This window comes from Pteropus alecto, unplaced genomic scaffold (assembly GCF_000325575.1).
Source record: "Pteropus alecto unplaced genomic scaffold, ASM32557v1 scaffold35, whole genome shotgun sequence".
Taxonomy (NCBI): domain Eukaryota; kingdom Metazoa; phylum Chordata; class Mammalia; order Chiroptera; family Pteropodidae; genus Pteropus; species Pteropus alecto.
Window position 1 is genome coordinate 11,524,500 of NW_006437828.1, and position 15,865 is coordinate 11,540,364.

The following is a 15,865-nucleotide window of genomic DNA, read 5'->3' on the forward strand; positions in this document are numbered from 1 at the left end:
CACCGACGTCTGAGCCCATCGATCCCGGACAGCAGCACCCCACAGGAGGAGACAGACGCGGTTCCGTTCTGAGAACACAGAGCGAATGTCCAGTTGGGGAGGAGCGAGGGCTCAGCAGCGAGGGCAAAGGACCCTGACGTCTGCCCCGCGCACAGGACGCCCCGACGCCTTCGGCCACGGCCAGAGCTTCCGCCGGAAGGTTAGTTTGCAGCGACGTGAACTGAAACAAACCTACCCATGAAAACCTCCTCGTTTAAGTCCCATTTTGAACGGGGCATCCGAAAATGCCGTATGGCTGCCGCGTGGTGGGGAAGTGATGTGTTTTGTTCTGCTGAGCTGTTTTATTGGAGCGATCACTTGAAGCTTCGCATTCTGCTTGGTGGCTGGCCATTTGGTAACCTCCCTCTCCTAATGGGTAGGATCGCCCATTCGAATGTTTACTAATGAGAGAGTCAGACTGATTTAGCCCCCGATCGCGGGCGGGCTCCTTTATTGCAATGTATTATTTAAGAGCTGTTTGCAGCACGTGAGAGGCAGTAATTGCCCGCATTTGCGGGTGGGACGTGCAACGTAGAGCCCACGATGCGATACGCTGAGCTCCTTGAGGGAGATGGCACTTTTCAGGAACCCCAGACACTCTTCTGTCAGCTGCCAACTCGTGTTTTTGGCAGATGGCTGTCACAGAATGCTCTCGCAAGCACTCTTCGGCGGACAATAAAAAACGCAAATGGCAATTCACACATCGAGCAATGATTGCTTTGGACAGGCCCCGAAGCGTTACGTATCGTACACAGTAAACTATCAGCCTTGTTTATGATGCTGGAGCCTCAGTCACTCACCAACTCTCGAGATGCTTCTTAGTGGGCAGAGTGGATATATGTCTTCATCAGATGCTGGGCGGTTGGACGTTCTCTCCCCTTGATGTGGGCACGTCAGTTTGAAACACTGCCACGTTCTCCCGAGGACCAGTGCCTCGTGACAGGGGCGCTCATCACAGCAGCCGGTCCGAGGGCACAGGGCCCCTTTCCGAGCAGACCCCACGACAGCGGAGGTGGGATCGCCCCACCGCCCCAGTCCCCAGACCTTCCCCACAGTCGAACTCCGCTAGATGTCACCCAAATGAGGTCACAGACTCCTCGGGCCATTCAAATGTGAAGCTTCCTGCCGAACCAGCATCCGACGCTGGCTTTCCTTCCCCAGCTCTCTGTGACACCAGCTGGGAGCCAGTGTCACCTCCTGCCTCACTGGGCCCTGACCTCGGCCCTCCCAGGACTTCCGGTTGCATCTGCTTCTCTCATCCGCTCACCCCCGGTTTGCTCTGTCAAAGTCGAGCTGTGTAAGCCACGTGTAGGTGACACGGCAAGCCCTCACACACGTCTGGTCTGGTCACTAACGGCGACCCAATCTGAGTGTTCTTGGCGTTTTTTACTGCACAGTAGTTACCAACCTCTGGGAATCCCCTCCAGTGAGAAGAAAAATAAGTGTATTTTGCAGAGATGCTGTGTGACATAACATCCAAGAGACTCCTCCGAAAACAAGTCTGCCATTTTCTGTGAAGCCAAAATGATGAGCGTGTCGTGTCTTAGCAGTTACGTCCCCCGAACCTGAGGCCTCCAGAGGCCCTCTGGCCTTAGCGTCACTTTGCTGAGTAGTCATCTTTCCTCGGCTGGCCCACGGTGAGTCACTGACCAGGGTCCACGGGCCCGTTTAATTCTGGGGACTGTCCAGTGGGAAAGGGAAGAGGAAGAAACGCTTCCGCACACGTAGGTAGCCAAGCGTGCTGTGCGGCTTGACGCCTCCTGGTCACCAGCAGTGACTGACTTTCCTCTTTTGCGGACAGTGCTCAGCGAGCTCTCTCTTGTAACGATCGGCACCGAGTAAGGCTTCCTGCACATGGCACACGCGGCCGCAGGGCCACCTCCTTGTGACAGAGACGCTTGGCTCGGAGTTGGATTTCGCTGACCGTAGTCGCACTGGGAGGGACACGCCCACCTGTCGCCGTGTGGCGGGCACGCTCTGAGCTTCTCTGTCGGCTTCGAGAAACTTTCTTCCCCTCTTAAAATAAACATCAGCTCGGAAATGGAGAAACAAGGAGCCTCGAGAGAGGAAAACATTTAACGACGGAGGGGACATCCTTTCTGCGTCTCAGGCGGCACCTTCTGTAAAGCCAGGAAAACCGGCTTTTCCGTTTCTGAAAGGTACACCGAGCGGGGTGCGTATTACGATTCTAGAATCATCTGCGAGGAGAAATCGAGTCTCCCCCTTTGCAAGGGGGTTTCCGAGTGGTGGGAACTACCAAGCCGGACACCCCAACCCTGAGTCCCGCTCCCGCCCGGGCCGGGGATGAAATGGCTTCTCATCTCGCACCGCAGGGCTGCGGGTGAGCGGCCGGCCCTCCCTCTGCGGGCTCCCCCTGAGCAAGTTAAAACCTCCCTCCCTCGACCGTGGGAAAGGGAGGGTGCGTCATGGCTCCTGCATCTTGCCGGGTGTGGCCGCTTCCACCCTCTCAGAACAAACCGTTCTTTAGGTTCCACGGATCCTTTTTAAGGTTTGTCTGCATTTCTGTTGTCTGGGAGGAGAGTTTCCCCCCAAGAATGAAAACTCAACTTGGGAGAGTGAATGATGTGCTAATGTCTAAAAGGGTAGTTTGTTTTCTGAAAAAAAAAAAAGAAAGAAAAAGAAAAAATCTTGGATTGAGAGAAAAAACGGCACGTGCTAATGTCTAAAAGGGTAGTTTGTTTTCTGGGAAAAAAAAAAAAGAAAGAAAGAAAAGAAAAAATCTTGGATTGAGAGAAAAAACGGCAAGTGGGTGATGCAGTTGACACTGTTCGTCACTCATTTCTTCCGCCCTTGCAGGATGTCAGCTCTGCGTGCTCACGGGCCAGAGCCTGTGCTGGACACAGAAATGGACAAGATGAGACCTGTGTTGGCTAATTTTATGAATATCCCCGACTGGGCCGTGCGGGGCCCGGAAAGCTGGTCAGCGTTATTTGTGTCTGTGTTTCTCGAAAAGGCTAGCGTTTGAACCGGTGGACTGACCCCGGCAGACGGCCCGGTGTACGGGGCACGGTCTGACCCCTCGAGGGCCTGAGAGATTGAATTCCTTCTCTCTCCTTGATTGTTGGACTTAGAAGCACCCCCGGCCGCCTGGGTCCCCAGCCCATAGATGGCAGGTCATGGATGCTCAGCCTCCATCTATGGTTCTCTCTCCCTGGAGGCCCTGGCTAGCACTCTGGGGTTCTGGGTCTGGGGTGAGTGGCTGCCAGTGGGAGAATACCTAATATTTGAATGTTCCTCGTGTGTTTTTGGGGAGGGGGGTAAAAAGAAGGGAACTCTATTCCTGTAGATTCTGGAAATTGAAATCTTCCGTCAAAACTACTATGCAAATTATAAGATATGTAACATCAGTTGAGGTAGAAAAATATACATAATGATAATAACAAGTATTTATTGGATGAAATATATACGTGTATATAACAAATACTAAGCATTTTCAAAAATCGTCTTATTAAAGGGACGCGCGATTCCTATGGGGCTTTTGTGATTTACAAAGAGATTCTTGTTGTTGAAATATTGGGTCGCGCCTTGCCCCAGGGAAGACAAATCAGTGTGGCTGGCCTCGACTAGATGTCGCAGGCTGGGGCCGAGGTGGGTCCTTCGGTGGGAGCTGGGAGCCTCGTTCACAAAGATCGTTTCAGTCCCAGCTTTCCCAGAGGTCGTAGAAGAGTCGACCCTGGGAAGTGTTAGGTGGTGACGTGGGGTATCGATTGCCAAATACTTTTCGGGCTGAAGACAACTCAGTACTTGGTTTAAGGACTAAGAAGAGAGAGAAGGAGAAGGGGACACTGAGCCCGCGCCCCCCACGCGCTCGCTCACCGCCAAGGACGCGTCCGTGATTCTCAGCGGGGACGTTCGGATTCAGCTGGGGGACATGCAAGGGTTTAATAACGGAGATTATTGAATGGTGTGAGTGTAAGAGATAACGAATTGTAAGGAATTTTAAATTGGGTGGCAGGAGTTGGAAGCGTCAGCGAGGACCAAATATGATTTTACAAACTTGTCAATGCATAAGCCCAAGACGCGGTGGCGTGACACGGTCACATGCGTGTTTCAGAGACCTGGGATCTTCAGGGTCATTATATGCAATAGAAAGATAACCCGTGAATAATCTGTGGATTGGTGAGGTTATCAGAACCTGTCCCGCTGCTGGACAAAGGCGGATTCCCGCGGAGCTGGCTCACGGTCAGTGAGGATGCTGCGTGTTCTTCCAGACCTCACGTTTGCCGCTTGCTTTCGTGGAAACCACCCTGGCATTTCCGAGTGAAAGGGGCTGTGAAAAGTTCATAAATCAGAATGACCAGAGAAGTGATAAAAATGGAAAGAAAATATGTGCGTGCAAATGTTCAACTCCCAACGTACTTGGAAGCTGGAGAAACCCTTAGCTTAGGCCACGAGAGACGGTTCCGAAACGCAGGGGCCCGGCGCTCACCGGGGTCCCAGAGCTCCCCGCTCTGCTCCGAGGGGTTGGCGTCTCCTTCGCCATCACCAGCTACGCCGTGCGGTTGGTGTCTCCTTATGTAATTTTAGTTGGCTGCTGTCTTCCTATTTTCTTTGATTTGTTATCGATATTTTGATAGAAAAAACGCCCTGGTTTTAACAATGCAAGGAGGACAATAGGATTATACTATAGGGCAGAGTGTGATAAATCCAGCAAGTGAAATACAGCAGGTTTTAGACGGGCGCCAAAGAGGAGACAGTTGGGGATGCTGAACAGGTCCCATCGACCTGCCAGGGGGGTGAAAGGGCACTGAACAATAGCAGGGACGGGGGTGACGAGCTTGCGGAGGGCGTGACACGCAGTTCAGCACGGCTGGGGTGGGGGGAACGCGGAGCTAGAAAGCAACATTGGAGTCGGGGCGAATACTGACCGCAGAACTTTGGGCTTTATCCTGTAGAAATGCGGAGACTCTGAGCAGTGCGTTTGCAGGATTGCTGAGTAGGAGATGGGCGCATACGGTTCAGAAGTACACGCTACGTCTCCCTGTCTCTCAGCTCCCGCCTCCCACATCCACGCACCACAGCTTTTATTTATTTTTATGTGTTTCCTTCCGAAGACTCTTCATGCAAAAATAAATGGACTTTATTATTTCCCCTTTTTGCACAAAAGGTAGCACCTTGCACGTTCTTTTTCTTACTTTGCTTTTTTCCCTTAAAATATACATCTTGGAGATTTTCCACTTTTTTTTTGTTTTTAAAGCTGAATGTTCTGGAAGTGCTGAAATTTATTTTACCAGTCTCCTATTGAAATTTTAGTTGTTCCATCTTTTACTGTTGCAAACAATGTAAAATCATCAGTTTGCATGTTGCAAAGGTACCTGGAGAATGAATTGCAAGAATTAGGATTGTTAAATTCAAAAGATATTCGATTGCTAATTTTGATACTTATCAGCGGTTTGCGTTTGGAGGAATTATGTCGATTTAAGTTCCGTGTGGTGCCCTTTCTCAATGGCGTCACTAACAGTGTGCTGTTCATCTTCAAATATTGACAATCCGGTCAGTGAAATAAAGGAAACTTTGAGTGGTTTAATAATCACTTTTCTTAAGAGTGGATTTGAGCATCTTTTTAAGGGTTGAAGTCCCTTTGTATTTATTTTTTATAAACTTGTTATTCATGGCATGTACTTATTTTTACTGAGTCGATGGCCATTTACTTATAAATTTCAAGGCATTATTTATAAGTTAGCGACAGAAGCCTCATAGATCACGCGAGCTGCGAATGTTTCCCCACAAACTATTTCTTTTTTGACTTTGTTCTTGCTGTTCTGTTGGCTTCGCTTTCATACACTTAGTGGTTAGAATGGGCTACACTTTTCTGGGGGTTGACAAACATTCTACCTTTCCGATATTTTAAGGCTTTTGTTTAATATCGACTTTAAACTTGATGCCTTTTCTTACTTTATCTTGATGTAAAGCGTGAGATAATAATATAGGTTATCATTTCACACATCTGGTCCATTGTCCCTGAATCATTTTTCAATAATCCATCTTTTCTCAGTTGATTCGCTGCTACCTTTTATCACGTGCCCAGAAAAGATGGCAGTTCTAGCTCAGGTAAATTATGATGTAATGAAATTCTGATATACATAGCAAGGTTTTAAAAATTTATGTTAGTTGAGTCGAGATATCACGTGGAAGAAAAAGTAAAACTATAAAAATTAGTAAAATCCAGGGAAATACTCAAAAATAAAAAATGGAAATTAAGAAAACGAGAGGGAATAGACTGATGACGTGTAAAATGTAAATTATTCAGCCCCGGGAACAAAGCACGTGGCGCTAGCCCACGAACGGCTGCACAGACCAGTGACAGGAAAGCAATAGGCCTCTCAGGATTGTCTTCGGGGAGGCTGACTGTGCGTATGTGGGTGCCGCTTCACCCGTCCGCTTTCTTGTTAAAATCTGTCTGCTGCCTTATTTCTAATCAGCATTTCTTCCTGCTAGTTTTCCTTTCGGGTTTGTTTGTTTGTTTGTTTGTTTGTTTGTTTGTTGCGTCCCCTCTCCCGCCAGGACCTGCTTCGTCTGCAGCATCTCAGGCCCTCCCTTACGACCTGACATGCCGGAGCGTTCTTCCCCGTTCTCAGCTCTGCTAGCTCAGGCTCCGTCCCCTCCCGATCCATCGCCTCTGCCTTCAGTTATCCTGTTTGCGCTTTGAGGTGCTGATGGCCTCATTGAAGATTTTTCGAAAGGCAGAGACATTTTTCTCCTAACTTTTAAGGCTGGGTAACGGCCTCTTCCTAAGAATATGCTTCACCTTTCGATGAGGTTTCCTTCTTTTCTGGAATTTAAAAAAACTGAATATAGAGATGTATTTTTCTCCTTTGCTGTTTTCCTGGACTAGTGTGCAGGGGAGTTCCGGCCAGGGCGGGGTCCAGGCTTCCCAGCCCTGGGACCCTCCGTCTCTATTGAAAGATGAGCCGAGCCGATTCCCTCCAAGCGTGTCCTCCTGGGCCGTCTGCGGTGGCCTCCGTTTTTAATTCTCCGAGCCTGAAGCAGTGCAGTGGACAGTCTTTGGCGAGCCCTCCCTGCCCCGTAACATGAAGATTCCATCTTCAGCGCACGCAGCTCCCCTTCCACCGTCACCCCTGGGAGCTCGCGCAGGTCCCTACAGGTTTCCTTCCCTTCGTACGGCACGGTGTTCGCCTGGTCTCTGAGACTCTCGGGGGTTCTTACTCAGGTCTTTGAATTATATCCGCCCCTAGTTTTGCCAAAAATGGAGCTTGTGTTTTCTGCGCATCCTGCTGGTGACGTCTGTATGACACACAGGCGGAACATATATATATATATAGTCACGAAAGCGGGAGCAGAATTGAGAGTGGATGTGACAAACATGGTCCTTTGTCATGTCTGCACCGCTTAATCCGCACGGGAGCCTACGGAGCGAGTGTAATTGCTGTCTCCCTTTTACGGATCGGGAGTGCCGGGCACGTGGAACGTTCGGCCGCCTGCCCGTTGCGCTTGGCTGGCGGACGGAGGCGCTAGAGATGGAGCTGTCGGGCTGGAGTCACCGCGCTTCTGCCGTCCAAGCGTGTGCTGTCACGTTCACGCCCGAAGTCTGTTCTGAAGCTTGCGGAGCTTGGAAAGTGTGTTCAAGAACGTACGTTTCCGCAGGGCGGAGGGAAGACGAGGGAGGGGACGCGTAGGCCGTGACCGTGTGCGGGGCCGGCTGGGGACCCTGCCGCGTGCGGATTCTGGGTCAGTGGCTCCGGGAGGGGCCCGGGGTGCTGCCCATGCCGCAGACTCTCCTGCGATGCTCGTGTTCGAGCGGCCGGCAGCTGGGACACGTCCGGTCGGACGGCGCAGGGCGGAGAGGAGGCGACTCTGGACTAGGACGTCATCCGGGCTGTGAGGAGAACAGGACAGAGTGAGAGCGCGTGGCCGTGGGTCACAGCCATTGGTGACGGACCGTGTCGGGGGCGGTGAGGTCGGGGAGATGCCTTCGTCCACCAGCGAGGGGGGTCGAGAGGAAGGCCACGAGGCGGCTCTCGAGAGGCCAGGTCTGAGTTTTGGACCTGGAGTGAGGGCTGAGCCGTGGGGATCTAGGCACACGCCAAACAGGCTTGGGATGTGTCAACGTGAACACGCTCACGTTTCGAAAGTTAGATCGGTGAGTGAATGAACTCTGTGGAACACGCGCACGTCTGCGTGGAGATCGGGCCCGTGACAACGGAAGTGGACTATTATGACTGTCACTCCTCGTTGGGCCCACGCAGAGACGCCAGGTGTGTCTAAGGCATTCTCATCGCTGTCACAGTCTGAGGGTGCCCACATCTTCTTTTATTATTATTATTATTATTATTATTATCATTATTATTATTTATGCCTACAGCACCTGCTCTTGCTAGGTGGTCTCCCATCCAAACCCTAACCAGGCCCGACCCTGCTTAGCTTCTGGGATCAGACATCGGGGTTGTTGAGGGTGGCGTGGCCGTAGACCGGGGACTGTGGCTCCGCCGGGGCGTGAACCTGGGACCGTCTGCATGTGCAGCAGGCGTGCTGACCGCTGCGCCGTGGAGCCGCGTCCCCGTGCATCTTCTTCAGGGATGTTGAGGTTCGAATGACCAGTTTCTGGAAATAGCCTTCTTGGGAACAGTGCGGCAGTTTACTCCACCCTGGCTGCGTGCACCCCGATGCAGCGGGAAGCCCTCCAGCTGGGGACCGCGGGGGCACGTGGTCCAGCCCCGCGGGGGCGGGCGGTCCAGCCCCGGCTGCATGGCGGGCAGCAGCGGCGTGACCTGGGAAGGCGAGTTTGCTCTGAGCTTTAGCCACCTCGTCCCTAAAATGCGGCGTTAATCCCGGCGAGCGTCACAGTCGGTCCCAGTGCCCGCGCCGCACACCGACGGGATCGTCCCTTTCCAGACACACAGGCCCTTCTCCGCCTGCCGTCCCGCCTTCGACTGGCCCTGGTCACAGGGTTACTGCTCCTTCGTCGTGTTTCATGATGCACAGCGATTTGAGTTCTCGGTCAGCTGCCGAGTCAGAGTCTCCTAGGAGGCGAAACCGGAGGCCGCGTCTGGAGGGTGCTCGGTTAGGGACCCGAGTCCCCAGCGCTGTCTGCGAGGCCCTAACATTCATCATCATCCTCCCGTCCTGCCGGCTTAGTTTCCCAGCTCCCTTCGGCCCGTCGGGGTTTCCTGCCTGGTGGGCTGACCCAGACCTTGACCCCGAGCACCTGGGCCCCTGGTCTGTCTCCTGCAGTTGTCGTGGGTCATTGCCAGTCCATGGAAGTGCAACGAGGCTCCCACGGGGTCCAGCTCTGGTCTCCCCGGCCCCTCCCAGTCCCTGGGACCAGAGTCCCAGCTGGGGCAGCAGCTCCCTCTTTGCTGGTGGATCCTTTGCCACAGGAAGCAGAAGCGGCCAGGAGACAGCTGCGCTTCCAGACAGCTGCATGGGATTTGTATCGTGTCCCCCGAGTCACGGCCTCGCCTTCTCCTGGGACTTAGGACCGTAGAGTCCCGGATGCCAGCAACCAGAAACCACACACGCCCCCTCTACCAGCCAGCGGGCTCGGGGTGGGGGTGGCGGTTGCGGTTAAATAGCTTATGACTGATTTGCCAGAATGTCTCTCCTAAATTCCTGGGCTCTGACGTCGGCCTGCGAGGCCTGCTGGGGATGCGTGTGGAGCCCTTGGCGTCTCTGCCCCCTGCACGGTCGCACCTTGCCGTGACCGGCAGCCTGGGGCATCTGGCACTCCGAGAGATGAGGCCCCCCTTCAGAGACGCCACGGATGCCTCAGACCGCCACGGCCTGTCGCGAGGTGGACGTGGCCTTCCTGTGGCCGCTGTCCTTGTGTCCGAGTTCCGGAGCAGCCCCCCGCACCCCGCAGCCATCGTGCCCCCCCAGCTCTCACGTCGATTGGGCTCTGCGGGGACTTGCTCTGACCTTGATTTGCCCTCAGCCTGCGCTTCGTCTCAGTTATGCGCTGGTGGAAGCCAAAGCATCGGACGCCACTGCTGGTCATTACCACCGCGTTCCCCGCCATAGACTGTGGTGTCCCCCGGGACTCGGGTGCTGAAGCCCTGGCCCCAATGTGATGGTATTTGCAGGCGGGGCCTGTGAGACGTAATCAGATTGAGATGAGGCGGTGAGGGCGGAGCCTCTGTCACGCGAAAGGCGCGTGAGGACATTACTAGGAAGAGGGACCCTCGCCAAGAACAGGACCGAGCCGGCATCCTGACCTCTGACTTCCAGTCACTAGGGACATGAGAAATTGCAGCTTGTTCTCTCGGCTGCTCAGTCGATGACGCTTGCTGTAACCTGGCGAGCTAAGGAGCTGGCCATGCGTTAAAGGGCTCCTGCTGGCTTCAGAGAGATGAGACCCCCCCATGCCCCCGCCGCAGCCCGCACAAAACGCCACCTCCGGGGCCCGCCCTGCAGCCCGTGCGCCGACGTCCGTTTGGGGCCCGGTGGGTGTGGCGGCCGCTGCGTTTCCTGGGCTGTGTGGGTTGGCGCGTGCGGGGGCAGCATCACACACAGCGCAGAGCGGTCGTGGACAGGAGGGAGCAGGCTGGTCCGTGTCCTGGGTCCTCCTCCTCTCTCCTCCCCCCGGCCGTGGTTCGCCCCAGGACGGCCAGTGTCTCTGAAGTCCTGGGCTGTATCTTCCGGTCCATAGGGGACTCTGAGGATGCCACGTCCCATCCCGTGGTGTGGCCCTTCACCTGCACCCAGACACGGGGATTGGCAAGCAGTGTGTGCGGGTCCTGACCCCGGGGCTCAGTGTCCCCCGTTTGAGAAGCGCGGCGGGCTGTGGCAGAGGGCGCCAGACAGCCCCAGACCCGGGCGGATTCCTCAGGACTCAGGAAGGCGTTCGAGGAAACCTGCACGCGGGTCCCGGGGACCCACCGTGGGGCGCCCACGGAAGCAGGAGGAAGCGTGCGGAGGGGAAGGGTCATCGAGGTGACGGTTTCAGGGTGTGTTCTTATCTCCAGACTCATCGAGTGGCAAACGTTACACGTGCTCAGCTTTTCGTGTGCCAGTCGCACCTGTAATGGTGACACCATCCGTGCAAGTCCAGGTCGGGATTGAGACGGGGGAGGTTTCGGGGGAGCCGTCACCCGGCACCGCGCCTCAGTCACCACCGCGAATCAGATGGGGCTGGGGCCTGGCCCCGGAGCGTGTCTTGGGGTTCGGTGTTCTGATATAGGGGTCACTGTGTCCTCTTCTGGCCAGTGAGCCCGGAGTGCTCGTCACTCTTGTGATTCTGGTATTTTGACTTTAGACTGAATTCGCTGATGAACTTGAGTGTGATGCTTTGCTCTCTCAGAAAATCGGCACATGAATATAAATATCGTCTAATCCAAACCCTTCATTTGGCATACGAGGATACTGAAGGCTGTAGAAGTTCTGACTCTCTGAATTGTACAGTGTTTCTCTTATAAAACCATTTTTTTTAATCGTTTGTGAAGGAAATATGCCAGCAACGTTCCCTAAAGAGCAAAGAACCAGAAAGCTGTCGGAGAAAGAATAATATAATAATATATTAATAATAATATGATACTAATAAAGAAAGAATTTGCTTGTCTTTAAAATCTGGAAATTATACCTAAATATCTTCCTAAATATTAATTACTAAGTAGTAAGTAGTAATTACTAAGTAGTAATATTAATAGTAATATTAATTACTAAGTAGTAAGGATATGGAGTCTGAGGTAAATCTCTTCCTAAATATTAATTACTAAGTAGTAAGGATATGCATTCTGAGGGCTTTAAGAGCGAGGAGGTGACGGCCATCTAGACAGCACGGAGTGAACCACACGAATGACGAAGTTCCACCCGCGCATCTTCCCCGGGAACTGTCCTCGCGGTGAGATGCTCAGGACTGAGTTAGATGACTTTCGAGAAGACGAAGTCAGATAATGCCATTTTCTTTCCACAGAGACAGCCTCGCATTTCCTCTGGGTGAAAATTCATGTCAGCCAGTGGATTCTGCCAACACCAATATTGATTTTTTAAAAAGGTATTAAAAAACTCTACAGTTCTAGAAAGCGCGAGAACATTCTGTTTTGAGAAATCAGTTTCTAGGGCTTACATTTGTGCATTTAGGACGTGCGTGTGTAAAGTCAGATCTGGAAGATAGGCATCTAGAGAGAGGGAGAGATGGCGGCTACATGGTGACGACGGAAACATCATCGGTTAACGGAACCTTTGGCGTGAACGTGATCTTGGAGGTTACGAATCTCCTGATTTTAAAGAGATCAAGGTGAGACTCAAGGGCAGTAGCTTAATAATTGGGACAGACACACGATGGCCATTTTACTGCCAAGTCTTGAAGTGTTCTGCTTTGATTTTTGCTAGCGTGTAAAAAATAATCATTAATAAATAAGTACTTAATTAATTCGCACAGTCAAGTCTCAGTCCAAAAAAAAAAAAAAAAAGAAAGAAAGAAATATAGGCATGTATTCTGCCCATGTTTTATAACTTCTTTATCTGGATCCTTCGGTTCCATTATTTCGATTGTAGAAACTGCCTACTCAGGTTGCTACGTTGTTCTGACAGATAGAGCTGGTTTGACTCTTGATACTTTGGAGCTACAAGGTATCCTAGCAAGAGACGGGAGGCCCTGAAATTGAAGACCAGAAGGCCCAGCGCTCCTCCCTCCCTGTGCTCGGATAGTGTCCCGTGCAGTTACTGTGTCCTGGGGACTGAAAGTGAGCGGCCCTTCATCGAGGCTCGAGAACTTGGCTCTCGCGCAGTAGTTTTCCAGCAAAGCCGGGTGTTTTCTGAGACACAGGGCGCGCATCTGCCGAACGCCTTTAAATGGACAGTTCTCGCTTTCAAATCTCATGCATCTGGGAGTCGGGGGGTCGGGTCTTACAAGCCCTCTCTGCCCCCATGCCGTTTCCCTACCACAATGTATATCTAAATCATAAATTATATTTTTATATAAAATATACTTTTTATATAACCTATAAATAACAAATTACACATACAATTATAAAACCGGTGTAATACTATGATTTGCAATTCACAGAGCCATCACAATATAATCAGAAACGAAAGTTACTCGACTCATCTCATCTCTAATTATTTTTGTTTTGTTTTGCTGTTTTCTGATAATATAATTCCGTATACCGTGTGTGTGCCTTTATTTCTTTATAAGTAATTTTAGATAGCTTCTAAAAACTCTCAGTGGAAAATGCAGAAATTATGCACCTTCTGCCTAATTCTCTCTCCCTTTCTGTGGTTTGTTTGGGGCATTATTTTTAGTATTTCATTGGTTATATTTATTACTTAAAAACACTTAATGTTTTATTTCTCGTTCAATCTACTTAAGAGTGTTCATCAGAATTACTAAGTAAAAAGAAGAAATTAATGTCTTTCTAACTTTTTCCTCTCCTCTCCACTCCGAACTTTTCCTACATAACGATCTCTACAACGTCAAAGTTTATAGCATTTATCTTGCGTATTATAATCTAATCAGCACTTTCATATTTTGTCTATGGATTGTAGAGTAGAAGTATCAATTTGTGGCAAATTCACATAGCCGGATTGGACCTGTGGGTTATTAAACCCAGCCCCATGTTACCATATCCCTGACGCTGGGTGCTGGGCACTTGCGGAAAATCTCACGGTGCTATACTTCATTGGTTGCTCAAAAGCACGCCACAGTTTAAATTTAAAATGCTACCGCTTGTCCATCTACTACTGCTGCTGCTGACAGCTGTGCCTCCCTGGAGCCCGAGTTTTGAGGACCAGGTATGTGGTATAACCCAGGTGCTTAGCAGCTGGCCTTTCCCTTCTTGGTTAAGCTGTGGGTGCTTTACAGTTGGGAAGCCTCGTGTTGCTGTGCGGGCAGGACGTTTCCCAGGAGAAGGGGTCACCAATCCCTTCTCTGTGACACGCACCGCTGAGGTCCGCTAGACTTTTGAACTCCCACATCCCTCCCACGACCACGGTGGCTCCCTCGGTGTTCCAGCTGAGGGCTGGCGGCTCCACCAGATGACAAGGACGATCCTGCCACCGGGGAGAATCTCGATGGCTCGCGACATCGGCGGCGCCTACGCGGCCATGACGTGTTTCGTTCCTCAAGGAGGAAAAGCCGAGGAATTATGGCAACGTTTGCTGCAAGGTCTGTCAACGTCCACTGATTGAAAGGCACTTTCTGTGACCGGTGCCCCAAGGTCGCCGGAAAGGGGCCTCTCCCAAACCGAGGGGTCAGGGTCACTGACATTCCCGCGGGAAAAGCTGCAGGAGACCCCGACGCCGGTGCCCACAACAAAAAAATCCCGAGACAGAAACTTAAGGGACGTGAAGTGGTCAACAAGCCAGTGTCTCGATTGTTTGTTCCTTTTCTTGGTTGAGCTTATTGGTGCAAAGGGCACAAGTGTAGAATTAGAGATGTCACATGTCCACATAGGGCCCCTTTCTTGCTCCATCAAGCAAAGGAAGGCAGCACGCTCCTTATTCCTTACTATAAAATGCATGCTCATTTCAGAAGACACACGAAATAAGGATCAGCATACCAGGCAGAGATAATCTCTATTGACATTTCTGTGTGTGTTTGTTCCTTCACATTTATTCGTTCTGACAGTCTGAGTTTATGCAACAGATTCTGTCATAAAAATTGCTTTTTCCTCTAAAAATATCATTTAACCATGTTCGGTTAATAAGTTTTATAGTTCAAGATAATTTTAAGTTCATTTAATAATTTCATTTACTATTTTAATTAATAGTCTAATAAAGGCATAGCATTCTAGTCTATATATGTCATAATTTTTAGTAAATATTATTGAGCATTTCGTTTTTTAGTAGTGCTTAAAATATTATCTTGTAACATTATTTTGTACACATCTATTATTATTTCCTTAAATAAATTCTAGAAGTAATATTTCTAGTTCGCAAGGTTTTTAAAAACATATTATCAAAAGCCCCTTGGAATTTTGATTTCTATTAGTACAATGTAATATTTTCCATTTTTTATATCTTTGTGAACAGTGGGCATTTAAAAAAATTTCCCACTTTTATAGAGAAAAATGTCGTTTTATTTGCGCACTTATTTTTGTAATTATTCAAGCTAGCTTTCTCTTGATTTTCTAGTTTCCAAAACAAAACATGTCATTAGAAAGTTATAATTGAACAATGATTATTATAACATTACCCAAGAGGGGAAAAAACTATAAAACGCAGCTTCAATTTTGTGCTATTTTCAGTACCCTTCCTTCCCCTAATTTTCCTCCTCATCCTTTTTTTTTTTTTTTTGACATCACTAGGACACAGAAGTTTCAGGACTCAGGTTCGGAAAGAACCCCATAAATACATCCTATAGGGATAAAGGCTTATTGAATGATAAACCGCTATTTAAAAGTTATTGTAATTAGCATCATTGTTATTATTACCATTAGTGTTGTTTGCATTTTAAGATGCAAGTAGAAGCCTTAAACAAATCAAACTCACGCATAGCAGTTAAGTTTCAGTGAAATATTCACTCGAAAGTCTTGGATCCGTGTTGGCAGCTGCCAATCGCAAGGACGAGCTGGGCTGGTCCCCTCCTTTTGATTTTGTTCAGAGGGTGAGTCGGAGTCTGCACAGCAGCGGGAGGGACACTGGCGGCTCGCGGAGGCCCAGCTTAGCCGCCGATCTGAAGAGAACCCTCAGGCTCTGCCCCTCCGGGCTGTTTGAAATGCCAGGTTGTCTGCCCCTCCAGTCACGGCCCTCACCTGAAATACCCTGATGCAGAAGATGCCCGGCCTGCGATCCAGTCCCCCTGATGACTAGTCATGTAAAGAGTGCATGCTGTTTTAGGAAAACATTGTTCAAACAGTCATTCGTGTATTGACCTAAAACCTCTTAATAGCATCTGATCATAGATTTA